The sequence below is a fragment of the Aethalodelphis obliquidens genome, unplaced genomic scaffold (genome assembly GCF_003676395.1).
Source record: "Aethalodelphis obliquidens isolate GAN/ISIS:26980383/991018 unplaced genomic scaffold, ASM367639v1 scaffold18, whole genome shotgun sequence".
Classification (NCBI taxonomy): domain Eukaryota; kingdom Metazoa; phylum Chordata; class Mammalia; order Artiodactyla; family Delphinidae; genus Aethalodelphis; species Aethalodelphis obliquidens.
The window spans coordinates 16,431,896-16,452,957 of NW_020837962.1; the positions used below are offsets into that span (position 1 = coordinate 16,431,896).

Consider the following 21,062-nt stretch of genomic DNA (forward strand, 5'->3'; position numbering starts at 1 on the left):
CTCCCATCCTGGCCCTGCCCAGGCTGTGGGGCCTTTGCCAAGACTCCTGCATCTCCAGCTTCACTCTCTCCATCTGTGTGGCTGGATGAACACAGCCCTATTCTGCAGGGCTGTCACTAAGAGCAGAACAGTGGACCAGTGGTCCTCATCTTATGCACCTTTGATCAGGCTGTGCTTCTGCACATTACCTACCGCTGTCCCAAACTGCCCTCTGGTTCTGCATATGCTTCTGGTCCCTCAGCTGATGGGAGAACATTTTATTGGTCACCTGCAGATACAAACTACTGACCAACAGTTCAGTCTTAGCAGTGTCCCTGTTTCTATGCCTATGCAATTATTTGGATATTCCATTGCATTGCACCCACATTTCATAAAAATGAGTGGAAACAGGAAAAAAACTGAAGTACTGGCACTATTAATGACAAACATAGCTCTCAAACTCCAGGCAGTAGAAGCAAAACTGGAAATCCTTTCTTTGGTAAACTCAAGGGAAATATTTTTAAAACTTCAGTACCTGTTTAGTTTTAATTTCACTGTCATGGTGAATTTTAAGTGTCTAATGAATTTTTGGGTTCACAGAATACACACCAGCTCATTTCCAACGGTGAGGGCAAGAATGCTAGAAACACGCTAGGAAAACCACATCAAATACTAAGATCTAGAAAGCGAAGCACATTTAGGAAGTTTATATATTCTGTTTCATTTTCTGAAAACAGAATGCCTTTTGTAGGAAGTCAGATGCACATCTGAATTCCCATCTGTAGAAAAGAAAGCACAAATTTTGGATTTCAAAATATAATCAAAAGGAAATATTAATAAAGAGAATACGAGTCTCCAGTCCCCTCCCCCAAAGAAATCTTTTGGGGTTGCAAAAAGTAATCAATTAAAAAAAATCTGTATTATCCTCCTAGGGTGAAGTTCCTTTAAAAATTCATGCATTCGCCAAATTCTGATTGCAAAAGCTCTCATGTGCCAGACTGACTACAAAACACTCAGTGATTCAGTCCATAATTAGAAACTGTCTAATCATTTCTGTTGGCCATTCTTGACTCTGAAATGTTTAAATAAAATGTTCCATGAAGGATTATTTGTAAAAGAACCAATATTTTGATCATGAATTCGAAGGGGTCCTGATTGTATAAATGCAAATAACTTCCTTATTTTAGTACATAAAATCTCAGATTACATTTAGACATCTATTAGCACAACTGATTTTAAATAATTTAGTAGGAACATTTTTTAGACTAGCCCTACATATTTATATGATAGTTTGAAAAACCGTTCTAATGGAAATTTACAATCTAAATTTGTTTTGGTAGAATTCGATTATTTAAATGAGCTGGGCATTTTGTACACTAGGGACCGCAACACCATATCCGACAAAAGAACCAACATTCTCTTGTGACTTAGAGACGTTCTAATGTGGAACGCTCCATACACAGGGTCGATACAGGATCGGCCGTAGTTTCTATGGAACTTTTAAACGAGAAAGTTAATTTAGAAACAGTTTCTAGTGTTCTACCAATATGGTGCCTTCGGACTGGTTTTCTAATAAACAGCTTAAAAAAAATCAATCAACCAAACTGTTAGACTCTTCCATTGTGAGAAAGGAACAAAATTTAAGCTTAAAAATTCCCTTTCTCTGGAGGAAAGAAAAAAAGGTCCAGAAATATAAAATTAACCTCAACCCAAAGCAAAGCAAGACATTCAGATGCTTTCAGTAAGTGTAACACATTTTACATAGCGGTCCAGAAGCCACCTTTCTAGAGCTTTGCAACTGAAGACTTTTTAGCCGCAGGGGTTAAAAGCGTGGGTGTGGAAGTCAGCTTTTGTCTGAAAAATTAGCAATGCTATGAGTCATCGTGCATTAGCAGCAGAAGAGTTGTGCATCTTGTACGAATCCAGACACCATATGCCATGCGAAGGCCTATTACTTTATTCGGTGCCACCGCTGACAGGCAGCCACGTGGGTATCCCCAGTGGAAAGGCTGTCTCCTCCGGCGGCGAGGACAGGGACCCAGTGAGCTGAACACATCCAACATTGTGCGGAGCAGCAGAACAGCTGGTAAGCCAGCCAGCTCCACGGCCGGCCGCGCGCGGATGCTAATGAGCCTGGCCTGGCGACAATGCCGGCCTTCAGAGGAGCGACAGCGGCGTCCTGTGTCTCCACAACAGCCTCGAGAGCGGGTCTGCTCTCTCATGCCTTCAGTCTCATTAAAACATAATCCTGGTGTTTGTGGTTTATCAAAATCAGTTGTAAGTCGCAGCTTAGAAATCCACCCAACACACCCGATGTGCTCTACAAAGTTGCACTGAAATGTCTGCATGACTCCACGGGCATCTTTAGGGACTGCGGGGAGTGGCGGCAGCCACTGTGGGGTCCAGGTCCTAGCTCACCACTAACACAACTGCGTGGCCTCGGGCGTGTTAGTTAACCTCTCTGGGCCTCGGTGCCCTCAACTACATTTTCAAATAAAATCAGATACGTAACAGACTTTACTAAGTAAGACACTGTACTATGTTTGCATAATGTACTAAAGCAGGATGATAACTGTACCTTCCGCACAGCATTGCTGTAAGGACCAAATGATGGTACATATGTGTGACGTTGGTAGTGCCTGGGACAGAGCAAGGCGGGGGAGCTCTTCCTGGAACCAAGGCGGCAGTTGCTTCCCCTCCTAGCTGTGTTTTTCCCGATGTCTAATACAGTAGCGCATCCCGTTATCAGGGGTTGGAAGGCAACTGGCAGACGCGGCAAGATGGGTTGGCAGTGAAGAGGGGAGTAGGGGTGGAGCCCTGGGGACCCTGTGTGATGACTGGTGATGGGTGGGTATGTGCTCCCAGTGGCATGTGGGGTCCCCAGACCACTAAGTTCCCTGAAGGTTCCAGGTTTCCTAAAAGCTCAGTTCTGCTGGAGGCGTTTACTCCTTCCTTTGATCAAGTCCCCTGACTCCTAGTCGCCCACCAAATGCCAGGTGCAAGGCCCCTCCTAGGGATGCCTTCCACTTTGGGCTCCGGGCTGAATTCCGGCAGAGCCATTAGGAAGCTATACCCCTCTCTTCCCTGATGTTTTCCACACTCATCAAGGAGCCGTGAGGGTGGGTCCTGGTACCCTGACTTCCACTTGTGACCTTCAGCAAGAGCACAGGAAATGGCCAACAGATATTTTGTTGAACGAGTAAACTGATGAAAACAACTGCGTTTTAGACTTGTCATGTTCAGACTTGGGGCCTGGGAGTGTGAATGAGATGCTCAGAATCTGCTGATCACTTTTTCAGCAAGATTTTGTTTTTTTTAAAGCTCTTAAGTAAAAGACATTTAATGGACAGATCAGCTCCAGCAGCAAATGCACTTCCGTCTCTATTTCCTAGGGTTGGGGGTGTGTAAATACGATGAGAGAACTGCCTGGTACTCAGAGCAAACCTGGTTTCCCCCGAGTCTTCCTGCAAGTCAGCCAGCTCAGGGGGTCTCCCAAGGTGACGTCGGTACTTTCTGAAAAATAGAAAGCACGCGTTTGCCCATGGCGTGCAGATCCGTGACAAGACCTGCCGCAGAGTTTCAGAGGCTATAAAGACTGAAACAAGGATTCATGCCAGGAGAGTTAAATTTAAGGAAGTACAGTGATAAATATCCTAGGGAACTCTGTGTGAAATACGGTGTGGAACTCATTGATGAGTTCAAGCATGTTTTAATTTGGAAAGCTGCATTCCTGGAGGAAGTCTCTGTCCTCTCTGAGTGGCAGCAGCAGGAGACCCTGGGCTCTGCCCGCCACCGCGGCTACTCCTCGAAGGCGGGGCTGGCACAGCAGCCAGTGCTGTACCTGGTTCAAATTCGTTATCTCCCGTCTATTTGCTGTCTTTACATCCGGCCCTTAATTTCTGTAGCATCCAGAACTCCACAGACAAAATCAGGATAACTAGATATGGAAGTGAGGGCTGGAAGGGGCTCTTTCTGACTTCCCGCTGCTTCCGGAGGATGCACAGTCAGCAGCAGGTCAACAGCCAGTCCCCTGGCGGGGGCTCCTGAGACATCAGTGGTCCTGGAAGAGCCGGGCCTTCAACCCTCAGATTTTCTCTTGGTCACAGCCATTCAGAGATGGGAGTGACACACAATGTTCATTATCTTCTAATGATCTTTTGTGGGAAAGCAGTTGCTGGAATACGAATGCTCTTTACTCACTGGGATTTTAAAGATTAAAAAAAGAAAACTTTGACATTTAAAAAATACCCAGAGGGCTTTCCTGGTGGCGCAGTGGTTAAGAATCTGCCTGCCAATGCAGGGGACACGGGTTTGAGCCCTGGTCTGGGAAGATCCTGCATGCTGTGGAGCAACTAAGCCCGTGAGCCACAACTACTGAGCCTGCGCTCTAGAGCCCGCCAGCCACAACTACTGAGCCCACGTGCCACAACTACTGAAGCCCATGCGCCTAGAGCCCGTGCTGCACAACGAGAAAAGCCACTGCAATGAGAAGCCCGCGCACCGCAACGAACAGTAGCCCCCGCTTGCCGTAACTAGAGAAGGCCCGCACGCAGCAACGAAGACCCAACACAGTCAAAATTAAAAAAAAAAGAAAAGAAAATCTTTAGCTGTGTTTTTCAAAGGAAAACAAAAAAGAAAAAAAAATACCCACGATAGAAATAATTACAGCACAAGGCTCAGGACCAGACAACACAGTCCAGGATGCAGTTATGATCCAGAGCAGTAGAGAGAGAGCTGGCAGAGTTTGGGAAGGGGGCGAAATGTGTGTCTGAAATTCACATACACATGCCCCCAGCAGCCCACGACCTTGATAAGCTTCAGCGGAATGCAGATCCATGGGCGAGCGTGTACGGAGCGCACATGCCACGTGGAATGTGGTCCTAGGAAGGATGCTGTGAATCTGAGCCACAAGCTGTGGCCTCCACAGTCCCAGGACCGTCACCTGAGCGCCTCCTCGCATGACCTGCCGCAGGCTGCCTCTTATTAGAGCTATCGACCCTCTCGCAGAAGGGTCTCGCTGTGCACAAGGAAGGTGAGCGGCAGAGCAGACGGCTCCGGTATTGACCGGCGCAGCCCGGGGCTGCGCTTCCAGACAAAGGTCAGCGCTCCTTCACAGCACCTGGAAGGGTTCCTGTGCTGTGTGCATCGGGGCACACGGGGAGGGGGGCGGCGGGGAGCCGGGCCAAACGCCAGGGCCTGGGGCCACCTCCTCTCGTGTCGGCTGTCACAGTACCTCTCAGAGAAGCCGAGGATGCCAAGTAAAATCTTGGGATTTATAAAAAACACGGCAACGGAAGCCTAGGATGGGCATTTGTGCATTCCTTCAAGGCAGACAGATCAGAGCCACAGAGAACTGCCAGAGGCCACGTCCAGAAGCTGTGAGAGCAATGTGCACGTTCCTCGAGAACATCCCTCCAACGTCTGAGAGGTTCGCCAAAGCCAGGAGGACAACTCTTATTAGAAAACACAAAAACCTTTTCCACACTCCAGGTTGATCTCTCCCCCCATTTAGAGCAGAGCATTTAAAAATTGGCCCAAACTGACATTCTCCTTAAGGGCATCTCAATGATATAAACGGCTTTCAAAATATTTTTGTGAAGACAAACGTCCACAGGCATAAACACATAAAATTATCTAAAAAAGTCAAGTAAAATTATGAAGTACTTCACAACTCGTGATTCTTGGAGGCAATATAAAATTAAATAAAGGATTAACGAGAGCAGATTAAAATGAAAATAAGGAACCCAAAGAAATTATGCTAAGAACAAAATGAACCCTTTAAATGTGTGTTTCTGTGGACAGGAAAGCAGAGTGAACTCAGTTTTATTGCTTTTATGATTAAATTCTTTGGATCAAGAGGTCATTTATAATCATTTATCTCTCTTTGGGATCCATTATAAGTCATTTCCTCCTTGTCAGCATAAAGACATCTAGTGTCATGAAATAGATAGTACTAGAGTCCACTTTCCCCTATTAGAAATTCCTTAAACTGTTTGCATTTCAGATTTTAATTGATCTAACACCTCCTGAGTTCTTATCAGGTCGGATGCTAGAGACTAAAAGACGAGGAAGATGTGGTCTTTGCCCAGCGTGGGGGGCAGGTGCATCAGGACGCGCCCTGGCCCAGGTGGTCAGACCACACTTTCTGTGGAAGCCAGGAGGGGGTGCCCGCTGGCCGCCCCCCTCCCTGCATAGCAGGCTACTGCTGCCCTCGGCAGGTTGACCCTCCTCCCTTGAGTCTGGGCTGGCCTGGGGACCTGCCTTGGCCAACAGCTCTGGGACTTCCAAAGTTAGATGGTGAAAAACCTCGTGTCTTCCCCTGCCTGGGTCTCTGGGAGCCCTGGGCAGCCATGTGTTCAGTCTGGTTGCTGGGAGGTCACTTTGCTGTGAGGCGATCCCAGCTTGCCAAGTGGGGAGGCTGCCAGAGAGCGAGGACGCCTGGCCGGCCCGCAGCTGGTCCAGCGCAGGCACCAGGCCCGTGTGCGAACCACCCAGCTGAGCCCAGCCAGGCCGGCGGACGCGCAAGTTCCCCTCCACTACCACCCTTTCAAGCCTCAGCAGGTGACCTGACTTTATCCCGCAGGCCTCCAAAGCGAGAGGACGGGCTAGGACTTGTACTAAACTCTAAAATTCTGCTAAAATTAAAACATTTTGATCTAAAATTGATAAGGAAATTCAGCTTCACTGCGATTTAACACACGTCCTGAGTGAGGCACTCTTCCTGCCCTGTCATCTGCAGTCGACCGGGTCAGGACCGGTCCTGAGGGTGAGCTGGGCGGGGCTGAGCCCGGCTCCCTCATTCACCACACTGGGCTGTATCGAGGTTCACACGACCCTCCATGCTGAAGTTATGAATTTTTTTTTTTTTTTTTTTGGCCATGCTGCACGGCATGCGGGATCTTAGTTTTCCAACCAGGGGTCGAACCCACGCCCGCTGCAGTGGAAGTGCGGAGTCCTAACCACGGGACCGAAGTCCCCGAAGTTTTGAATTTTATTCTTACAGAGTATCACCCCTCCCATCTAGTGTGTGGAGGCAGGGCAGGAGATGCAAATCTTTCGTACCATGTGATGGTTTGATCTTTATCTCCCAGGAAAGTTCTTATAAAAGCTCTTGAACACAAAGATGAATTACTCATCTTTCTTTTTGATGGAAAGACAAATGTTCTAAATTTGGCAACCTTTTCTGTGATGACAAGGGGCTGAATTTATTCATTCAACAATTATTTACGGAACAAAATGTGGATGCTGTGACAGGTGGGGAGGCCACACCCAGGGCTGGTATTCACCTGGAGAGTGCCCGCATGGGTGGCGTCCTGGCCTGCGCCCCACTGGTGCCCTCAAGGTCCCTGAGGTTGGATATTTCAACCCTCGGAAGCTTCAGTGAACACAAAAGACAAAACCCCTGCCCTCATGTCCAAATGAGTAAAGTGAATTAGTAAATTTACATAGTAAATAGGGTGCAGGTGAGCGGGGGTGGGGGTGGGGGGGTGGAGGTGTGTGCACAGGTGGAGGAGGTCCTGGCACACGGGGAGGCTGAGCCAGTGGACATCTAGAGAACAGCGTTCTCGGCCCAGGGCACTGGGCACTCAGGCCTCGCGGGAGGACTCTGGCCTTGACTCTGAGTGAGGCGGAGCCCCTGGAGAGTGTGGGCAGGGCCGCCACTGTGGTCTGACCCACATTTTAGCAGGCTGGCCGAGTGCAGACCGGGGCAGACGCGGGGCAGAAGCCAGACACAGTCAGGAGGCTGTGCTTGGCACTACAGCCTTAGCTGTTACCTCAGGGAAAAGGGGGAAGTAATTGGAGGCTCCTGAACTGTGACACGCTCTCATTTCTATTTTAGAGGAAAACTCTGGCTGCTAGGTGAGTTTTCCAGGGAGACAGGGACTGGCTGTGGCACCAGCCCAGGGAGAGATGAGTGATGAGGACACCCAACCCGGGGTGGGGTGAGGCAGCCGGACTGGGGTTATGTTTTGTGGATTGATTCATTTTATATATACTTCATTCCATACATCCTTACGATAATCTGTCTGTGAGGAATTACTACCCTCATTTTACAGATAAGGAAACTGATCGAGGTAAATATACTTGTTAAAAGCCAAAGAACTTTCCACTGAAACCGAAACCCGGGGTCTGTGTGAGGCCAGCCCCCAGGCATCACCTGCTAGTTTGAGCACTACATCAAAAAGACGCACTTGACAATACAGCTGGCCCTGGTAGGAACATCGCTGCTGAGGAGGGAAGAGAATGTCTCCGAAAGAAAGCTTCTTAGTCAGAATCAAGACTTGACCGGGAGGGTCCACTGTGATGCTCAGGGATACTGTCCAACACGAGAGCTAGCAACAGGTTTTAAATGTGTCTTCTCAAAAAAAAAAAAAAAAGTTTACTCTCCTACTGAGCTGTCATCAGTGGAACTTTGGTTAAACAACTGGTCTAATGACAAACCCACCGAGGAAATTGGGGGACCCCAGGACGTGTACCTCACGGTCGGTCACTCAAGCAGCTTGGGGACCCCTCAAATCACAGCTGATCTGCCACCCTGTGTACTCTTGACGGCCAAAAGTGCAATAATTGGGGCAAATGAATCCAGGAAAAGGAGTGATTGAAGAGGATGGACGTTTATCTCAGAGGAAGCCAATAAATTAAAAGGAAAGCACATCCCATCCTGATCTGAGCTAAAACCAACAGTTAGAGAAGTCTGAAATTCCACAAAAGGTAGAGCAGTTTATGTGCGGTGTTTATGCACAAATATATAAGCATCTGGGGGACAAAGTTATAGCACAAAAACACAGAAATAATCTGTTTTCTTCATTAAGATAATTTAAATGCTGTTTTCAGATGTAGACTTCTGATGTGCACATATGTGGTTATATGCAGAGAATGTTTATCCTGTCAGAGAGGCGTAAATTCTATTTTCCCAAATTAATGAGTAGACAGTATTTCCAAGACATTCGAAACAGGCTCTCCTTTACTTAAAGGGGTCAAAAATCCTCTGAAAATATTCCTTAAACTTAAAACGAATTTCCATTTCTTCCTCATATTAAAACCTCATATTGATTTCTTGGGAGTAAGAATTCAATTTATCTCAGTTCAGTTCCTATCATTTTAAAAATGTGAAGGAAACACACATCCTACTTATTTTCTCCCAGCCAAGCTGAACTCTCCTCAGAAGGAACAGCATGATGACGACTGTCACCTTCTGGGAGAAAGTCCTGGTTCTCGGGTGTCGAAGGCAGAACACAATGGTGAGTGGCAGAGGCTCCCATCGAGTCTTTGCCTCCTTTAAATTCCACTGAGGATGGCAGTTTGGATGGAGACCCCAAAATCTATTCTGTCCATCTGTTTTATTATTCTTAGAACAACTGTCAAAAGTTGCCCAGGGATCAAGTTGCAAACATACTAATTTGCCTTTGAAAAGTAGGCCCTGGGGGAGTTCTGGAACTCTGCTTATAAATTCAGAATCCCATCAGCGCTCAGGCCTGCTTCCCTTTGTGGAGGTATGAGCCTGCACTTCCAGGCTCACAGCTGCCTCCAAGCCAGGATGTGCCCATAGACTCACATCCCACTTCATAGGCAAATGAAGGCAGAACCAAAGGGACTTGGCATCTTAAGGGCTGGCTTAAGATGACTAGCAGACCCCGTTTTTTAGGAGGCAGCCTCTACATCGATCACGGATGGATTAAGGACGAAAGCTTTGCACTGGAGAGTTTAAACGGGTGGACACAGCAGAGGGGCACGTTTGGTGCCCTTTTACATCCTATGACTGAATTAGGAAGCTCAGAGACTGGAATGAAGCATTAGAAGAAATAAGCTGAAGAAAGAAAAATATCATAAACCACTAAATACTGTATAGTTTCATTTTTGTGATTCTGATGAAAATGATGAGAAGGTCATTTGGACATCTGTGATATGAGACGTGTGTCTGTAAGTAATAACGAGCAATGTCCACGGAGGTGTCACGTTAAAATACTGTGGCGTTTTGAACTGAGGCAGCTGTGTATTTCTCAAGTTAAAGGCATGTGCAAAATACAACACAGAGTCCATCATGATCACGGTGGAGGAGGGAGTGGTGCAGGCACTGGCGCTGATCCTCAGAGCTTCCACCTTCCCCCACTGGCCCCAGGGGTCTCTGTCAAGCCTCAGGGAATAAAGTCAAAAGGCTTTCAAAGCACAGGACCCCAGAAACATTCGAAGCACAGCATTCAAAGTACTCATTTTAGGGACTTTCCCGGTGGCGCAGTGGTTAAGAATCTGCCCACCAATGCTGAGGACACGGGTTCAATCCCTGGTCTGGGAAGATCCCACATGCCGCGGAGCAACTAAGCCCGTGCGCCACAACTACTGAGCCTGTGCTCTAGAGCCTGCGAGCCACAACTACTGAGCCCACAGGCCACAACTACTGAAGCCCGTGTGCCACAACTACTGAAGCCCGCGTGCCTAGAGCCCGTGCTCCGTAACAAGAGAAGCCACCACAACGAGAAGCTTGCACACTGCAATGAAGAGTAGCCCCTGTTTGCGGCAACCAGAGGAAGCCCGTGCACAGCAATGGGGACGCAATGCAGACATAAATAAATAAATAAATTTATTTATTTATTTTAAAAAAACAAAACAAAGTACTCATTCCACAGAGTGAACTAGAAAGGACACCGTTTCAAGGCTAACATGATGGCATTTAGGTTGTTCTCACCCACAGATTACCAAAGGACTATCCCCCTTTGATTAAAAAATTTACTGGAGTGTGTTGCAAATTACTCCAGCGCTGCAACCTGCTGGGACCTCACTGCAGACACTAAGGCAGACGGGCCCAGAAGGGGTCACCATTTGGACTTGCTGCTCTGTCCTTCTTCGGCTTTGCACCATCTCTTATTATAACAAGACATGTGTTATTATCCTTTGTGGAGATGTAAATAACAGAAAGTCTCACTTTCGAATATATTGCTTACAACTGCAGAGTCAACTTAACGTTCTGGGATGCTGTTTATGGCATGATGTTCCTTTTAAAATGGGACCGATAATTAGTAAACTGAAATCTGATTAATGTTGGATTAAGAGGTTCTGATGTCTCGCTGTGATGTATTATTTCAGTCTGTGGGCACTGGAAGAGACTGTCCTTAGGAAGCTCCTGTCTTCCCCTCTCCAAGATGGGAGGATGAAATTAAAACCCTGATTTTTTAAGAAGTTCAGTTTGGATGCAACAGTTTATAATGTCGGATTCAGTTTTTTCTCACTCTGTTGTTTTCTCACTTTGAAGCTGAAACCAATGAATTAACTATTTGAGAGAGAACAAGATTGACTAGAAATAAAAGTCTTCCTCCAGGGACTTCCCTGGAGGTCCAGTGGTTAAGACTCTGCACTTCCAGTGCAGGGAGTATGGGTTCGATCCCTGGTCGGGGTACTAAGATCCCAGATGCTGCATGGTGAGGCCAAAAAAATTTTTTTAATTAAAAAAATAAATAGTCTTCCTCCCAAAACGCCAAGGGTGAGCCCCCTGGTTCTGGCAGAGGGACTTGACGTGTTAGATGGCTCAGGCGGGCTCAGCTCTCACCGAGCTCAAGCACAGAATTCTGAGACCCAGGAGACCTTCTCTGAAAGGTACAGATATCAAAGGCTATGAAAATGACTACTGGATAATACATGAAGGAAAAATTTTAAATTAATACCACTTTGTGCTCTTTACAGTTAAGGTTAGGGATACCTCTTGTTGTTTTGCTAGGATTATAAAAAGACCTGTAACGGCCAAAATTTTTTCCATGCTCCATGGCAAGAAGAGTCCATATTTCTTCCTCACCTGCATTTTAAAATTCATACTCTTGTTTGCCTACTGCTGAAGAGTGTGGCAGAATCAGGAATAATGGCTCCCTTGAAACTGTGCCAGTCCCAAAATAACCATCCGGATGCTAAGGAAACCTCGTCATCTATGGAATGACCTTTCGCTCTTTGGATATTCAGACATTAATAAATGTGAAATGCCCAGAAATCCTAGCGGCACTATGAAAAAAGGTGGGTAGGGGTCAGCAAATACCTTCTCGCCTGCTTTTGCCAGGATGACCATTTCCACTTTTCTAACATCTTTCTAATAGCAAAATGTATTTGGGAACAACAGTGGAATTTGTGTCATCATGACCAAATGATTACGGTGCAAACCGAGGTTCTTGCGGGGCCCAGCAGGCTTCTGGTCCCTATGGAAACGCAACTCAATATTGTCCTCCACTCAGCTGGAGGACAGGCGGCCAGGCTTTTGTGCTTGGTGAGATTTCTTCCACAACCTTCCAGCACCAGACCCTAGTGCTTCCTCCCGACTCTTTTCTAATTGAGATGCAAATTAATCTCTCTGGCTGATTACACTTCCCTTAAAGCTACTGACACACGCAGCTGTAACCAGAGTTTGCAGACTCCCCAACAAGTGACTTCAACTGACAGCCTTGCCCACGCGGCCTGGCCAGTGGCTGAGGCTGGACTGCAAGGGCTTCCCCAGGGCTCACAACAACCCTACGACTACATCCCTGTCGCTAGGATTTAGAAACAGACTCTGAGGCCTGTGTTATTTAAGGTCTCCAGACTGAAGGGCCACTCCCCTCCCTGCAGACCCGGGCTTTCCTGACTGTGCCTTTCCTCCTTTCCTTCCTACTTCCTTCCCAGCTGCCGTTCTCTGACCTTAACACTGTTTGAATCCATCTCTCCCTCTAACTAACTAAACTTACAGCTCTAAGAATGTGGGATTACTGAATAGCCGTCACTTACATTTCATGGCTCTCAATAAAATTCTATTAATTTAAAAATCAAATATGAATGAAGTCGTCATTCTAATTGTCGGGATTTCCACCTAAACGTCCTTCAATAACTTTTTGGGGTGGTGATGGAAGCATTATTATTTAGAACGCAAAAGAAAAGCAAGATGCCCCAAATACTCTATCGTTCAACATAAAGAAAAATACACACAAAATCCAATTTTTCAGTAAAAATGCTAACGTGTTTTTCTCTTGACTACTACCATCTATGTGTTTTTGCCAACGAGATTCACTCAGGAACTGTGCATTGAGCACCTACTATGTGCCAGGCACGCTGTTCCAAGTGTTGGGGATCCGGCTGTAAACTAAACACTCAAAAATGAGCAAAAAGGACTTAAAAATGTATCTATCTATACATAAAGAGATACATACTCTGTTTGTAGAGCTATATTTCTTGGATAATAAAGGTTTTCAATTTTGAAAAAAAAATGCAGTTTTACCAAATATGAGTTGTTTTTGCCTTCTGCTTTCCAAAATGTTTTTTTAATTAATTAATTAATTTTTTTTTGGCTACGTTGGGTCTTCATTGCCGTGCACAGACTTTCTCTAGTTGTGGCGAGCGGGGGCTTGCTCTTTGCTGCGGTGTGCAGGCTCCTCATCGTGGTGGCTTCTCTTGTTGTGGAGCACGGGTTCTAGGTGAGCGGGCTTCAGTAGTTGTGGCATGTGGGCTCATTAGTTGTGGCATGTGGGCTCAGCAGCTGTGGCTGGTAGGCTCTAGGCGCACGGGCTTAGCTGCTCCGCGGCATGTGGGATCTTCCAAGACCAGGGATAGAACCTGTGTCCCCTGCATTGGCAGGTGGATTCTTAACCACTGCGCCACTAGGGAAGTCCTTGTTGTTGTTTTTAAACCACATCAATCTCTTTCCCTCTGTCTCTCCCTTCACACACATACATATTCATAATGTCCTAGCAGGAATATGTGGGAGGGACAGCAACAGGATGGGGAGCTTCTGGAACAATCAGGAGAGAGAAGAGGCAGGAGGCGGCCGGGTCTGGCAGGGAGCGCGTGGAGGGCGTGCACGGCTGTGGGAGGGGAAGCAACTGGGTCACAGCAGAGACCCGGGGGCAGCCGCTGGGGGCGGAGGCCACCAGCGTGGCCAGGAGGGGAATCCTGGGGGGCAGTCCCATGCCCAAAGGCCCTGCAGTAGGGAGGAGCAACCCCCGCAAAGGATGGGATGAGATGGGGCAGCCTAGCCACGGATCTGAGTGAGAAGCAAAGCGGCAGCCTGCTTTCTGCACAGATTGTTAGATTTACGCTGACTTTTCCTGAAGGGATGGCTTTTTGTCTAACAGTGATAAGTCACAAATCTGCAGCAAAAACGTTAAAGCAAAGTGGTGTCTTCCTCTCCGTCCTTGAAGTTTCCCCTGCACAAACACGTGCTTCTCACAGGCCTGGTTCCCAGGCCCCAAGGGTGGAGGCAGCACCCCCCACCCCTGCCCAGGGGGCACCTTCTACACTTGGGAGGGCGGAGCGGTCTCCAGCCTTCATCTGAGCACCTGCGATGCTGAAAAGTACTTCCGAGACCTAACTCCACAGACGGGCGCTTCCACATTTTACAACAGAGGTCTGAAACTCTGATATTTACGGGCGCCAGGCTGGCAGCGTGACAGTAACAACTGCGGTGACACTTACTGGGCTCTCACCCAGGACCGGGCACTATTCCCCCTGCGTGGCCCACTAACCACCTCCTCTCCCTCCGAGGGGGACCAGCTGGGGCTCCGGACCCCAGCGCCGGGGAGCCGTGGTCCAGGGGGCTGTGGTGAACAGGGGGGGCCCATGGCCAGCGGGTCAGGAGGCTGACTGCTGCCTTTGTTGCCAACAGCAAAGGAGGCCTAGTGGGGTCAGAGGTTCTGACTCTTCAAGAAATATCAGAAATCTAGATTTCGACGTGGCTGACAAACTCAATTTTTATGAGCAATGCTGGAGGCCAGCACAGCTTAAAGGAAACCCATCTGGGGGCTGGATTCAGCCTGCAGGCAGCTCGTTTGTGGGCTCTGGTTTTGCATGTTTGTTTTGACATTGAGCTAAAACCTGATTCCCGGCTGTGTCTGTTCACTGCTCCCCATTCTGCAGTCTTGTCTCCTCTTTGAACCCCCGAAGCTCCTGAGACCACGCCTTCCTGGTTTTATGGGTTCCCTGAGCTGTAAGGCCCCTCTGTACCTGCTGCAGGTGGGTGGGGCTCTCTTATGATGTGGGCCTGGAGTGGCACCCCGTTTAAGACGTGACTCGAGGCTGTAGGGGCACAGGGACCGTGCCTTTGCCCCTCCTGGTCGCGTCCCTCATCTCCAATCTATGCTCCACCGCGATCCTCGGGTGTTGCAGACACCGCCTGCTGCCACGCTGAGCGCCCTCGGCATGTAGGGACCCAGCTAAACCCAAGGTGTGGCTCTTCAGGCTACGGCCTTGGTTTCATCTGGTTGGTTTGGGCCTGGAAGTCTCATCTGTTGAGATAATCCTCACTTCTGATTTTGCCTTGGGTCAAGTTAGTTAGCCCTCTCAGCTCTCCTTAAAAATGGTATTTATTTTGATAAACAGGTGCTCTAGACCTTTGTGAAAGTTGCTAGATGGAAGAGGGTTTGAGCCAAGCCTTGGCCCACACGGGACCAGAGGCGCGGGCCCCAGTTGATCGGTGTCTGTGAATGAATGCATTTAGGTTTGGCTGCAGTGAAGTCACCCAGCTCCCAGGGGCCCAAACCCTCTCCCATCTGCCAGCTGATTATGATACTTTATCTTGTGTTTTACCAAAATTAAGATTTATATTTACAAGCTTTCTCTAATCTCTGAAAATAGTGATCTTATCAAACACCATGAGTGTGTTTGAGATACTTTATTCTATGTGAACTCATTCTTTTCTTAAGGCTCACAAGCTATTTAATATTTATCAAGTCTAACAGTTTTACAAGGGACCCAGGCAACATTCCAAAATTCACCCTTAATTCTATTTGAAAACAAGGAAAATCTTTTCCTGTTTTCAGTTCTGGGTGCCTCCTTAATTTACATGACTTCTGATGAAACAGTTCTTATGGTTCTGAGATCGCTGTTGTAAATTTGTTCTACAACCTGGGGTATGGTTACTTGCAGGGGCCAATCTGGTTTATTATTATTATTATTATTATTGTGTTCTCAGTACTTTGAGTTTTAACTGATACACAGTGACACTTTTCTGCCACCTCCCAGAGGAAGAAGCTGGAGGACAAGTGGGATGGGGTCCACGGTGAGGGCCTCACGCAGCACCGCTCGGAGCGACCCTCATAACCCGATGTTCCGCAGACCGCACGCCCTGCGGCTCCACTGGCTGCTCGCCTGGGGCCTCCCCCCTTTTCTATCCCACAGAAAGTTTTCCTCTGTCTTCTGAGAGAGGGTCTGATAGCCAAGAATTTATCAAACGCTTGCTGCCTTTATTAGGATGTACCTTGGAGCCGGTATCGAGTAGCCGAACTCCCTATCACAGCTCTGGTTTACCTTCGGGCAGCTCGGCGCACGCCCCACGTGGACTGCCACTCCCCACCCGGCGCATTTTCCATCCCCGGCACTCTGACCCCACCCGGGAGCGTCTTCTTCCTCGGAGGTACTGCTGTTATCTGGTATGTTTTTGCCTCTTTCCTGAAGTGATTCTGCTCTGGGTCCTGTTTTACCCAGTTCTCCAGGTGAAGACTGGGCACTCGGGTACCAGCCATGGCTGAGCCCCTCGGGGACAGGCGTCCTGCCTGACTGCCCTGCCGAGGTGACCGCCCTCCCCTTCCCTACGCCTTGATTTTCTGGAAAACTGTTCTCTCCTTTTCCTCCACAGACCTCTCTCTCTCCCCCTCCTCCCAAGCCTCCTCTTCAAAGGTGATGCTCCAGGGAGTCTGGCCTTAATCCTCTTCCCATTGTCCCCCACATCCACACATCTAGCAGACCCCACCCCAATCAGTCCACCTGCCTGGTGGAGGCGCCCATCCTCCCCTGATGAGGCCACAGACCAGGCCCTCACTTCTCCTCAGGACCCTTCTACTGCCCCTGCAATGCCTTCATCACCTCGATCTTTCCCAGGAGTGTGTGTGCATGTGCACGTGTGTGTATATATGTGTACATGCGTGCGTGCATGCATGTGCGTATGTGTGCGCGCACGCATGCGTATATGTGTGCATGCGCATACACACGTGTGTGCCCGTGCAGGCGCATACACGTGTGTTTTGTTATGCGCGCGTGCACACGTGTGCTTGTGTGTATGAGTACGCACGTGCGCGTGTGTATGCGTATGCACGTGTGTTTGTGTGTATGCGTGTGTATTGTATGCACATGTGTTTGTGTGTATGCGTGCGTATGCGTATACACGTGTGTGTTTGTGTGCGTGTCTGCGTGTCTGTCCCACATGCTGCCGTACGGAAGCATCCGTGGTTCTCAAACATGATGCGTTCTCCCAGAGCTTGGTCCGAGCAAATGCCGTCTCCTCACTTGGAATATCGTGTTCATGTTCCTATTCTGGGCGGCCAGGACAGTGCCCGGCATGTGGAAGAGCACAGTAAATGCTGACAGATGCGTAACTCGCTCTGTGCTGTTGCGTCAGAGTCCTTCTCCTACACTTAAGTGTGTGAAGACACATGGAGGAACATAAGGTCTTCCCAGGAGAAAGAACCAAAAGTCCAGGGGAGAGGGAAGAAACAGGATGGTGTCAGCTTTAGGAAGAGGGGCCACTTTTGAAAGTGTGTAAATTGAGAACACAACTGAGCAAAGATACAAAGAAGTCATGAGTCTAAGAGAGATGCTCTGGAATCATCAAGTCTATCTGCTAATTGAAAATGAAACTAACTTTCACCTGCGAAAGAGTGGAGGCCAACTACCTTCTTGAGGCAGCTGGGTCCTCCCCATCAATGAAGACAGTTCCAGGGAGGAAGCGGGGGACATCATTGAGACCACTGTGTCCCCGGAGGGGACGTGCACTTTCAAAGGCCACCATCTGTGTGGTTCTGGGAGAACCCCTCCTAATGGGCACACTGCGGGCCATGGCAACCTCTTGTGATACAAGCTCTCCAAGCAGGAGCATGGAGCCCTGGCCCGATGGTTCTGGAAACCTCTCTCAGCGGTCCATGGTCTGATTTTGGAATCTCGAGTTGGCTTGGGACCTGTACACACCACGTGTAGCAAGTTCCCCATCCAAGCCCTCCAGACACAGGCCTGGGCCCTCTGATTGCCCACGGTGGGCAGGGAAAGCTGATGGTAGGTGAGCTGGCCCTCATCGCTCGGGAGGGCGGGGGCCGCAAGATGAAGGCTCCACTCGTTGGACTGGACTTGGCCCCCGGAGTAGGTGACTAGGAAGCCCCCATGGAGGAGGTGACCAGGGACCTGGGAGGCACAGGGGCCCAGCTGAGACGTCACTGAGGGCGCTTTCCAAACATCCCTACCACCTTCACTTTCTTTTTGAATCACATAAGACAATGGTATTTTTCAGTCTCCTATGAGCCTTCAACACACACTTGCAACTGTGTGATCACTTAGCCGAGGGTACCCCAAACGAGAACTCCTCTGATACTGACTTTAAGCTGGAGTTACTGTTTGAGAAAAGATCTCCAAAAGGCAAATTTGTTCCAACAACACCCCCAGTCCTCAGCTTAATAACAAACATCGTATTTTCTTGAACATTACTGAACAAAGTTGATATAGAAGTAGTTAAATATTATACAGAACTGAATCTCAGTGGACAGTATATGAAGGCAGTTGAGTATCAGTCGCTAGCTGGGGTGGGGGGCTGGCTCCCTGGGGAGGCCACGCTCCCCATCTGAACCAGAACTTGCAGTGAACGCAGAAAGGCGGCTACGGTGTCCTAAGAAACGTGAACAGCCAAGGAACGCTGTGTGTCCTCAGCTGTGTTACTTCCCTGTATTAGCCAACAATTTACTCTAAGAATGATGACATAGAAGGAAAGGGGAAAACGGCACCGTGGTTCCCTTTCCGGTCAGTCCTTCCTGACTCATCCGTAAACTGAGGGTAAGTTTTAGAGCATAGGGAGAGTGAAATAAAACCAGTTTTTGCCGTGTTTTGTGCCGTGTTTCCACCGTCCTAGTCAAAACAAAATATATCCACATACAAGTTATGAAGTACGAACGGGTGACTTCATACATGAGTTAAATGCTTTTATATTTGCATATTAAACTGGCACTGCACAATATAAAGAATGATAAAATTAATGCTAATAATCTAAATTTTTTGCATTTCTTTACTTAAACTGATAATAAATAGCAAATTAAAAAACACCATGACAAGTCAGAGAAAAACTGCAGGAGAATGGAAAAAGCTTTCTATTTTAGCATCTTTAAAGGCACTTTCCCTGCTTTTTGAATAAAGGACCCCACATTTTCATTCTGCACTGGGACCCAGAGGTTATACAGCCAGCCATGGTTTCAGGGGTGTCCCAGGTATCACTGATCTTCTCAGCCCTTGGGAGGGCTTGCAGGGGCTTGGGGTAGTGGACCCTACACCCACTCCTGACCTCTTCCCCTGGCGTCAGGTGGCTGTGATGCTGTCCTAGGATGTGAACTTTCAAGGTGGCCATGAGGTGAAAGTTAGGGTCCCCTCAGCTCCCCTGGTCCCGCTCAGAAGACCATCTCTGCTGGAAGCTCACTCCTACGGCTGACCACTTGAGAACACTCTGAGTCCCTGTGTTTGCTCTTGTGCCCTCCGCCTGGGACCCGCCCCTGCTCCCTGGGGGACAGAGCCTCTCGCATCCCCCCAGCTCGGCCACCAGCTCTCTCCCTGGCCATCTCAGCCCCGTTCCCCAGTTGCCCTGGAACTTGATTAGTCTGCCTCTCTTCTCAGGGTAGCGCGGGGCAAGGACCGTGCCTGCCTGCTCCCCGTGGATCTCGAGCCCGGCACTGGGCTGGGCAGATCCTGAGTCCACACTGACTATTTGTTTGATAAATGAATCAGTGCAAGACGACACCCATGTTAGGATGTGTTAGGTTATTCAGTGTTTTTCAAAATTCAAATCTAGGGCTTATCTCAGTGAAGCAGTGAATTCTAGACATTAGCTGCGACACCAACAAGCTTAGACTTTTGCTAAAGCATGTGAGGACCAGGATGTTTTAATAAAATGTTAAAAAAGCAATTCATTATTAATAGCCTAGGCAGATATCTATAAATATTAAAAAAATTTTAAATTAGTAATTTTTTAAAGAACAAAAATACAAACAGCCCCACCTTCATTTTCTCTTATTTTTTCCACTTCTCCTAACTTTTCTTCCTCTCATACCTTTGGTTTCTAGCCTGAATATTAGCTCTTTTGCAGGCAGAAATTAAAGAATAGAGTAGTTAAGTGATTGCAAAGCTTTCCCCATTAATTACATCTCTATAAATATTTATAATATTTTATTTCTTGTCTCAAATAATTTATTAGTACCAATTACATCTCCTCAAGGCATAACGCAAAAGAAAAATGTTTAACATTTTATAATGATCAACATAGTAAGTTTTGTTACTTTCTTTTTCCTAATTTCTGTACTAAGTCATCCTCCAAGATGTCGACCTGGCTAGTTTATGAGTGACTTTGGAATACAGCATTTTCTAACTCACGTTGGCATCAGTAGCCCTAAGCCGGCACCCACTTTAGTCAAGTGTGGTTGCTTGGAGAGTTTTTAAAGTGATGCTGAATCCTATCCTTTGAACTTTTAAAAATATCGTTTTCCCTTGAACCTGATTATTCTGAAGCCACGTTAATTCTGACTTGAGAAAGCAGTGTCCAACAACACAGCAAAGCGTGGCTCTTGTAACAAGCAGTTCCGTAAGTGGAGAAGGTGGGGTGACAAAAATCACAATGGACTTACACAAGACGGAATTTTCCTGTTTGCAAATGGCTTTTTCATGCCTTGGTCCAACGTCCTTGACTGATAAGTGTCCAGTTCATCATGCAAACCGACAAGCCAATTGCTAAAAAGGTCTTTCTCATTTCTGCCAAGAACCTCTCTCTGAGTCTGTGAAATAAAAACGCCACGCGGAAGGCTGAATCGACACCAGCCATAAGATTAAGTCCAGAGTGCCGTGGAGATCACTGCACAGAACGCCTTCTCCCAAACACCACCACCACCGGACAAAGCAGGAGGGAACAGGCCGAGGGGATAATGCTGCCCAGGCCCCCGGGGAGGGACCAGATGGGACCTAATAGCTCTTTTCTACTACTAATTTCTATGATAATTCCGAGTTGCCACATGGCATATGTATTTTTTTTTTTTTTACCTAAAGACAGAATATCTGTCAATGAAGTGACCAGGATTTTAATGAAAGGTATTTTTCATGAACTGTATCTATTCACACGTTATATTTCT

General features: G+C 47.7%; 1 protein-coding gene across 4 annotated transcripts in view; it reads right to left on the reverse strand.

Annotated features, from left to right (window-relative positions):
- The window catches only part of RALGAPA2 (Ral GTPase activating protein catalytic subunit alpha 2), a 282,446-nt gene that overhangs the window by 54,962 nt on the left and 206,422 nt on the right, over window positions 1-21,062 (reverse strand). The window lies entirely within an intron of this gene.